Below are 10,245 nucleotides of genomic sequence, written 5' to 3'. Positions count from 1 at the left end.
AAGCCATCTCATGACACCTGGACTTACCTTTAAGGCTGACTGACTTCTTCACGTGAACGGGGGTGGCTCCCGTTAGGGACTTTTCCGCCCTACTCTTTGGTATTCCCGCAATGATCAACGGTGGTTATTCGTTGGCAGAGATCAATGGAGGCAAACGCTCCACGTCTCCAAAAGGCTCTTGGTGTTTATAAAGGTAAACCTCCGCATACCTCGCGATTTCCTTGGTTTTGCTCGGCGTTCATTTGTCTCCGCGCGATTCTGTCTCGGCTGTGTATCAAACCCTTGGTTCTGATACAATTTCTCCTCCAGCTTGTATTATTTGTCATGGCGCCTCCATTCCAGGGATACCAGCTACCGAACTGGCTCGGTGAGTTTTGTTTTGGTTAAACACTTCGAGGTTTTCTGTATTTAATTCCGAGAAATGTCAATCACTAGTCTTCCTTGATTACAGGTTATGGATGGCGGTTTTGGGAGCTTCTCGGCGGTCTGCACACTCTGTCAACTCTACTACCCGCCGGGTTCTCCACAGGTGCATACAAGATTTCCTCCTAACCCTGATGTATATTGATTATTTGGCATTTGTCCTCTGTCAGTGTTATAACTCTGACGGATTCTGAGCTCCCAATCTTCTTCTTGGGCGCAGATGACGGAGAACCTCTTGATTTCTGGGTTAATCCCCTTGTTTAGATACTGCGGCAGAGGAGGGTCAGTCTCTGGTTCATGAGACTGTACCGCTCGACCGTTCTGTGAAGTAGCTACATCTATGTTATTAGACTTTGCTTAGGCTATGATGCTCTATACTTTTGCCATGTATGTATATAGTTCTGGACCCGATATGGGATGGCGGTTCTTGGTTAACGCGGCCATGGTTATATTCCAGTTTAAAGACTTCCTTCTTTGTACAGTGCTTGGGAAGCCACTCTTATACATTTCCTGTTTAAGCAAATACAATTTCCTTGTCTGTATGATTATATTTTTACTTATACATATGCTACTCGGTTCAGTTCTTCTGTTATGTGTTTTCTTGTACATATTCTACTTGGTTCAATTCCTCTGTTATGCATTTGCTTGCTTTCTACGTAAGTGTACATGCACTAGGAACGCCATAAGGGTTGCACCTGCATCCGAACTCGATGGATGCATGGTCGACCCCGGCTAGTGTTCTCTGTGGATAGACCACTGTTTGAACCAACAGGTTTACCAGTATTTAATAAGGTTATTCCTTTTCTAACAGTTCTGAATTCTTCAACCAGAAATGTATGTATAGCTGGCTTTATGGATCATATATGAATGTCATGTTCTCGTTTATATATATATATGTCAATGGTTGTTACAGTAAAGCTTATCTCACGCCCTTACTATGCTTAGAGCAGGCTCTCATTTCATCATTGAATAATTACCACTCGATACCTCGAGGGTTTGTCATTTACGTCAGCTTTTAAATCCTTCCATTGCTTTTATTTGAGGTTCATGTGTGGTTTCAAGCTATGTCCCTGGTTTACATTTACAAGCTCTTATTCAATGCGCCATGTGAAATTCATACATGATTATAAGCTCGGTTCTTTATCTTCTTTTGAAATTTATATATATTCATAAGCTCCATTTAGTTTGACCTTATCTGTTTCTAAGAGAAAACAGAGCGGAATGCTCTTGCATGCATTGCATATTTGTACCCGGAATTCTTGGCTCAGGTTATGATGCGAGGAAGTACATACTATGCTTGTGTTAGGTCTTCGTGCTCCTGTCTGAGGTTTTTGATAAAATACAGGCCTTCGGTGGCTAAGCCGATTACGGCGCTGTCATAAATATTTCTTGGTTTATTAGTTTATCAATACTAACGCAGTTGCTCATTCAAGACTCCGCTTGAAACCCTAACTTACAGCTTTTGTTACGGCTCTCTCTCCCTCCATCTGTCTTTATGAAATGAGACCAGTATACGCGGTCCCAAAACTAACAGTTACCCACAGAATAAGGGTTTATTCTTTTTTTGTTAAATGCAAGTTACAGTACTTAGTATAACGTAGAACCTCTGCGGTTCTTATTAAATAAATCCCTTTTTGCCTGGCCTAACTTCTACAGGGACAGGATATGTGTCTCGGGATTCTTACAGAGAATAACACAGCTCTGCTGTCTGATTTAATGCTAGGCAGCATTTCCTATCTAATGCCTTAAATTCCCAAGGATTGGGTTTTATAACCAGGATACGAGTTCTATCTCTCATTCAATCTTTACATGCTATGAATAGCAGAGATTTACGAGTATTCTGGTCTAATAGCGTGTAAACGGTAACAACAATTATTTAATCTATCGTTCTGATAAAACACTATAAATACAGTAGGTTTCTGATACTTACCTGGTCACCGTGCGTATTGTACTTCTGGTAGCAAGCCTCCTGCAATCTCTTGTGTAAAGCTCTTTAACCACCCATCCTTGAGACTTTGTCCTTCGGGACCTGAGTCTCCCCCCGAGCTTATGCTTACCGGATCCCAATCCTCAGTAAGACAGCACCTAGGGTCTTGACTATCTGGTCTTTACCAGACTTAGTCCAAAACCAGGTATGTTCTTTTCCTTTTCTTTTCTCCCTTTCTGTCTGTCACTGCAGCACACCATTCTCCATCCCCCTTTCTTCCCCCGTGTTAGGGTGCTTGCTGATCCATTTAACCAATGCCAAGAATTAGTTGTAACTGATATGTAATTTAAAATTACTTTTACGCAGGTTTGATTAACTGATTGGTAATTTAAAATTACCTTACGTGGGGTGAATCACAATAGGTATATTACATACTCCGCCCCTTAACAGGAACACCGTTCCCGGTGTTCATCTTTCGTCGGAACTTGATATTTTACTCGTGGTATTACCATCTAATCCACACAAAATATGATCCTTTCTCTTTGAAATCAACGATTTCCTTCCAAGAAAAGACGACAAACAAAATAGTAATGATATAGTCTTAAGAAATATCATTAGTTATAAGCATCAATAATCATAATCTTTCGTAATTGCAAAAATATGCAACTTTTAATCGCCACCACCTGGCCCTTATTCATTCATAATAAGCAATTCTCTGTGTCAACTTACCATAACTTACCATCTTATGCTTGAAAATCATGAATACTTTCATGTAAGCCTGTTAATAGAGGTTGGACAATTTCTTCAACCTTCCATGGTAAGTAGTTCCTGCAATATATGACTGCCAAATTCAACCATATTAGTCACTATATTTTGAGTCAAATGAGACACTTTTGACTAGCAATCAATTGTGCAATGTTAGATACTTTCTAAATCACAGTACTTTTACAAGTACTTAAAGAGCACTAACACTAATCATCAAATGATAAATCACTGCTCACGTGCACATTGAACGAATTCTCACTAAAGACATCCGTAAAGTACTTCAAGAAGTACCAAAAGAGCACCTAGCTCTCTAATCATCAAAACAGTCAATCACTGCATCAAGCAAGAATTGTCTTAGCTCCCACTAAGATGTTCACAACATTAATAACACAATAAAGGAATTAACATTTCCATTTATTCTTTATTGAGCACTAAGCTCATTTCTTATTAAATGTGCATAACATATTTTACACAACTATATGTAAAATTCTTTTTTAACATAACATATAGCTGATTAGTTAATTCCTTTAGCCATGAGTCCACAATGGACTAAAGAATTCTCAACCCATGGAAACTGGTTCTCACAACCAAATCGAGTCATTTTCACATCTAGACAGTTTCTTTGATAAAGACCTTACCAGGTCTAACGTGGAATTCCACTGGCCAACCAGCTCAAGAATTCCAGGGAGAGGAAATCTGGGCAGACAAGTACCATCAACCCCTCCGGGCAGGTAACTGCCATCAACCCAACTCTGGGCAGACAAGTACCATCAACCTCTCCGGGCAGGTCACTGTCGTCAACCCAAGGCATTCCAGCCTTTCACAATCCGGGCAGACAAGTACCATCAACCTCTCCGGGCAGGTCACTGTCATCAACCCAAGGCATTCCAGCCTTTCACAATCCGGGCAGACAAGTACCATCAACCCTTCCGAGCAGGTAACTGTCATCAACCCAAGTATCCACAACTGTCTGTCATGTTAAATTTCTCTTTTATTACTCTTTCTCAAAGTAAGTTACACAATGAACCATATGAACATTATCATTAGCACAACAAACATGCATGTATACCATGCATTTACACTTAACCCCCAACATGGGTCCACAACATCAAGATTGATGGAAACATATCCATCATACATGTTGTATGCATGCAAATTTTCCAAATAACATAATTCATGCATATCATATAACATCATTCTTTCTCATTTATAATTGCATTTCACATTGCAGCAATTTATGTGATGAGTTTTCTTGTTGCCATTAAGCTACCACTACTTAATCCCATCAGCAACGTTAGTTATAAATATGCATTAGTTAACACGTATTTCATTTCCAAGAGTGTTCATACATACAATCTTGTCATGTATAAAAGTATATGCAAATACTCATTAATGTATAAATGTCAGCAACAGTTGAGTTAATACTCTCAGCATTTCCAATTTTGCCATAGTCTGTTGTTCCAATTCAAATCATCATTAATGGAGTATTATCTTACGTTTACTATGGCTAGCTTGGGTCATGCATTGTTAGTGTAATTAAACATAATTTCTCTAACATACAAGAACACAACTCTTATGTCACAATGACTAATCTTTGTGCATACTATTGCTTATCGTATAAGCCCTTCTTTAATGTATGCAACACTTATTCCCTTCACTAGAAGACCACCATCATTTCATACGACAAACCACATACCTCTTTCTTAAAGGAAGTCATTTTAATCCTCATTTCTCTATCTTCAGATGTGAGGGTTTCTCAAGATTCCCTTTCCAGAAATTATGAAAGGTATCTATCTTTAGGCATAAAAATCAGGATACAAAAACAAGGATTAATTATCCTTTATGTATCAAAATCAAGCAATCAACACAGCTCATCCAACAAGACAATCTCTCCAAGAGATTTATCATTTTCAAGGAAGCTAGCATGACCACTTTCTCTAAGTACCCACAGACTCATAATTCCAAGGTCAAACAGCTACCAATATGCAACATGTGTGCTCCTAACACAATTACTTTACTTTAATGCACATAGTTCTTTTCATGCAACAAGTAAGGATTTTGGTTATTGTATGAACACTATTCTAATGTGTCTTTAAAGGAAGGAACCTCTATTTCCATTTTCAAGAATTCTCATAAAATCCTTTATCTTCATACATGAAGTATGCATACTCTTAGGATGAGACGATATTTATGTATATATGTAATATACTCTTTCCTCAAGAAATTAGGGATAAATATCTATGTGCCTAGAAGCACATCCTTAGTTATCTTTTATCATGCATGTAATGCATAATCATTTTTCTAGAACTTAGAGACTAACTAGAATCATAATGCAATTGGCATATATATATATATTTTCCAAGAAGCTTTTATCAAATAAAGATACATACTTTAATTCAAGAAAACTTGGCCACCTTCCATGCTATGTCCTCAGGACATTTATATGCTTCATCCTCTTTCTCAAGAAGATTCCTGGCTATATTTAGCAAGGATTTTATTCCAAGAAAAACAACAAGAGACAAACATTTCTCTCACAAGACTCACATGTAGTCCTACTAGGAGGAACTACCTATTCTCTTACTAAGAAGCATATAAAATAACCAATTCTTTTACTGCAAGTATTATCATATTTTCTCTACCCAGAAAACATATGAATCATCAATCTTTAACTGCATGCCTTAACCCATTTTCTTTACCAAGAAAAAAATCTATAAAAGAACCATTCTTTTATTGCATGCATTCAAATACTTTCTCTACTAAGGATTCATATAAAACATTCATACATGTTCTTCAAATAAGTGAACAAGACACTTATCTTATCCTTGGACCAACATGCATAATTAACAAGTTAAACCACCCTTACTGGAAGCAATGGCTCTACTTATGCAATTAGAAGCATCATCTCCTAAGTGTCACACACGCACCAGAGTTACCACTTGATGCTAGATGCAACAACTATCATAACAGTACTATGTGTCCCTTTCAAAATAATGACTTCAAGGAGACATTATGAAAATCATTAACATCAACACACTATGGTTATCATTTTCCAACTCCTTAAGCATGGTCAAGGAAATACTCACATGCTCATCGAGCACCATCTAGTCATCCCAAGACTTAGAGTCTTCTGCAAGATTATAACACTCAAAGCTTGCTTTATCTGGTCATCACCAGACTTAGCGATTTTCTTTTTCCCATCTCTGTCTGTCCCTACAGCACGATCTTCTTCCTTCTCCTTGCTTCCTTTTCCTTTGGAAGCATCTAAGGTTGGGGAAGGCAATTAGAGTTTACTGACAGCTGTATTAACACAGGTAGTCTATTTATGTATAATTATCACATGTAATTATACCATGAATAGGTCCTAGAAATGTTACCCACTGCACATGCCTCTACAATTTACTTCACATTGGCATGCAACATGCATAAGAAATCCATCATTCCCATCGTAGAGATAAATTCAACCATCCTTACATCGAGGTTCCAATAGTTTTTATCTCTCAACAAGTAATGATAAACACATATCATGCTAATGGATTTCAGTTGATTAGAGGGTAATCATCATTAAATCTATTAAGACATAAGCATATACTCTTCATCATGCATTCTCATGGTGAATAAAATTAAGAACTCTTCTCATGAACAACTGGACTATAGCACAGAGAGAGTAAAGAATCTTCATACACACATTCCATGCATGTGACACCATTCAACCTTCACTTGTTTACGAAATGTAACAATCTTAGTCCAATTGAATTAATGCACATAATTTCTATGGGTTAGTCATACAACACTAACCAATCTCATCTACCAATCGTCTTCATGCATCCATGACAAGACTGAATCAAAAGTTAGTTATGAAAATCAAGTCTCGCTGCTTGACTCATTGCATGTTTTCAATATCTAAAGGGGTTCTTCTAATGTTCTTTTTAAAACAATTTTTCATCCTATTCAAGGATGTTTCCCCTAATTTTATATTCATGCATTGGCTCATTAAGTTTCGTTCATTGTAATTTCAATCTAGTTCAATATATGCATTGTTGTTATTGCCATATGTGCAAATCAAAAGTTGGTAGTTGGTTGTCACTTCCTCAATGAGTGTTCAATATAGTTCTTAAGTGTAATGAGTGTTCAAATGTTTGTTTGTAAGTGCGACAAAAGTTTTCATTGTCTTTTCCTCATCAGGAATCCAACGTTATGAACGTAGTTATGCAACAACTTATCACCTACTTCTCAAAGAAGTTATAAACATGAATCACACCTGTCACGCCAAAAGTAGTGTACGACATAAATGAATATGCGAACGATTAAACTCATACCTGAGATAATGCCTACTGATGGCGTACTTCAATATCCTTTCTGCTTACCAATTCCCAAAGGCGCCAGTATTGCAACCTTTAGCTCTGATACCAATTGTCACATCTCTACCGATTAACTTTAAGCATATAAAAAAAGTTTTTGGTTACGGTAATAATAATCCTAACCATGTACATGGATCTTATATGCACTAATAACATTAACCGTATATATACATCTTATCTGCATAGTGCATAAGGTCTTATCATGATACCTTACCATACATATGTCGAAGGGTTGTTTTATTAAGGCAGTTCACATAACTTGGTTATGAAACATCTGCACATGATTCTATGCTGTGAGTACTTTAATACCTTGCATCTACACGTACTGGCTTCCGTGCTGAAGGTGAGAGTTGGCAAAGCCATCTCATGACACCTGGACTTACCTTTAAGGCTGACTGACTTCTTCACGTGAACGGGGGTGGCTCCCGTTAGGGACTTTTCCGCCCTACTCTTTGGTATTCCCGCAATGATCAACGGTGGTTATTCGTTGGCAGAGATCAATGGAGGCAAACGCTCCACGTCTGAAAAAGGCTCTTGGTGTTTATAAAGGTAAACCTCCGCATACCTCGCGATTTCCTTGGTTTTGCTCGGCGTTCATTTGTCTCCGCTCCATTCTGTCTCGGCTGTGTATCAAACCCTTGGTTCTGATACAATTTCTCCTCCAGCTTGTATTATTTGTCATGGCGCCACCATTCCAGGGATACCAGCTACCGAACTGGCTTGGTGAGTTTTGTTTTGGTTAAACACTTCGAGGTTTTCTGTATTTAATTCCGAGAAATGTCAATCACTAGTCTTCCTTGATTACAGGTTATGGATGGCGGTTTTGGGAGCTGCTCGGCGGTCTGCACACTCTGTCAACTGCTACGGCCGGGTTCTCCACAGGTGCATACAAGATTTCCTCCTAACCCCGATGTATATTGATTATTCGGCATTTGTCCTCTGTCAGTGTTATAACTCCGAGCGATTCTGAGCTCCCAATCTTCTTCTTGGGCGCAGATGATGGAGAACCTCTTGATTTCTGGGTTAATCCCCTTATTTAGATACTGCGGCAGAGGAGGCAGTCTCTGGTTCATGAGACTGTACCGCTCGACCGTTCTGTGAAGTAGCTACATCTATGTTATTAGACTTTGCTTAGGCTATGATGCTCTATACTTTTGCCGTGTATGTATATAGTTCTGGACCCGATATGGGATGGCGGTTCTTGGTTAACGCGGCCATGGTTATATTCCAGTTTAAAGACTTCCTTCTTTGTACAGTGCTTGGGAAGCCACTCTTATACATTTCCTGTTTAAGCAAATACAATTTCCTTGTCTGTATAATTATATTTTTACTTATACATATGCTACTCGGTTCAGTTCTTCTGTTATGTGTTTGCTTGTACATATTCTACTTGGTTCAATTCCTCTGTTATGCATTTGCTTGCTTTCTACGTAAGTGTACATGCACTAGGAACGCCATAAGGGTTGCACCTGCATCCGAACTCGATGGATGCATGGTCGACCCCGGCTAGAGTTCTCTGTGGATAGACCACTGTTCAAACCAACAGGTTTACCAGTATTTAATAAGGTTATTCCTTTTCTAACAGTTCTAAATTCTTCAACCAGAAATGTATGTATAGCTGGCTTTATGGATCATATATGAATTTCATGTTCTCGTTTATATATATATATTATATATATATATATATATATATATATATATGTCAATGGTTGTTACAGTAAAGCTTATCTCACGCCCTTACTATGCTTAGAGCAGGCTCTCATTTCATCATTGAATAATTACCACTCGATACCTCGAGGGTTTGTCATTTACGTCAGCTTTTAAATCCTTCCATTGCTTTTATTTGAGGTTCATGTGTTGTTTCAAGCTCTGTCCCTGGTTTACATTTACAAGCTCTTATTCAATGCGCCATGTGAAATTCATACATGATTATAAGCTCGGTTCTTTATCTTCTTTTGAAATTTATATATATTTATAAGCTCCATTTAGTTTGACCTTTTCTGTTTCTAAGTGAAAACAGAGCGGAATGCTCTTGCATGCATTGCATATCCGGCATTCTTGGCTCAGGTTATGATGCGAGGAAATTAATACTACACTTATGATAGGTCCTCGTACTTCTGTCTGAGGTTTTTGATACAATACAGGCCTTCGGTGGCTAAGCCAATTACGGCGCTGTCATAAATATTTCTTGGTTATTAGTTTATCAATACTAACGCAGTTGCTCAGTCAAGACTCCGCTTGAAACCCTAACTTACAGCTTTTGTTATGGCTCTCTCTCCCTCCATCTGTCTTTATGAAATGAAACCAGTATACGCGGTCCAAAAACTAATAGTTACCCACAGAATAAGGGTTTATTCTTTTTTTGTTAAATGCAAGTTACAGTACTTAGTATAACGTAGAACCTCTGCGGTTCTTATTAAATAAATCCCTTTTTGCCTGGCCTAACTTCTACAGGGACAGGATATGTGTCTCGGGATTCCTACAGAGAATAACACAGCTCTGCTGTCTGATTTAATGCTAGGCAGCATTTCCTATCTAATGCCTTAAATTCCCAAGGATTGGGTTTTATAACCAGGATACGAGTTCTATCTCTCATTCAATCTTTACATGCTATGAATAGCAGAGATTTACGAGTATTCTGGTCTAATAGCGTGTAAACGGTAACATCAATTATTTAATCTACCATTCTGATAAAACACTATAAATACAATAGGTTTCTGATACTTACCTGGTCACCGTGCGTATTGTACTTCTGGTAGCAAGCCTCCTGCA

At 38.2% G+C, this 10,245-nt stretch overlaps 2 long non-coding RNA genes across 2 annotated transcripts; both read left to right on the top strand.

The window, feature by feature from the left end:
* The first annotated feature begins 230 nt into the window (after window positions 1-230).
* Window positions 231-1,003, top strand: LOC149240889 (uncharacterized). Its single transcript, XR_016245566.1, has 2 exons — window positions 231-367; window positions 452-1,003. It is a non-coding gene; the product is annotated as an uncharacterized LOC149240889 (long non-coding RNA).
* A 7,057-nt stretch (window positions 1,004-8,060) lies between these two features.
* LOC149240888 (uncharacterized) lies at window positions 8,061-8,827 on the top strand. Its single transcript, XR_016245565.1, has 2 exons — window positions 8,061-8,196; window positions 8,281-8,827. It is a non-coding gene; the product is annotated as an uncharacterized LOC149240888 (long non-coding RNA).
* Window positions 8,828-10,245: the final 1,418 nt, after the last annotated feature.

Source organism: Pinus tabuliformis, chromosome 8 (genome assembly GCF_031772625.1).
Source record: "Pinus tabuliformis cultivar Carrire ecotype Pingquan chromosome 8, CPIR1, whole genome shotgun sequence".
Classification (NCBI taxonomy): Eukaryota; Viridiplantae; Streptophyta; class Pinopsida; order Pinales; family Pinaceae; genus Pinus; species Pinus tabuliformis.
The sequence above is the reverse complement of the archived record's forward strand: the minus strand, read 5'-3'. Positions and strand labels throughout refer to the sequence as shown.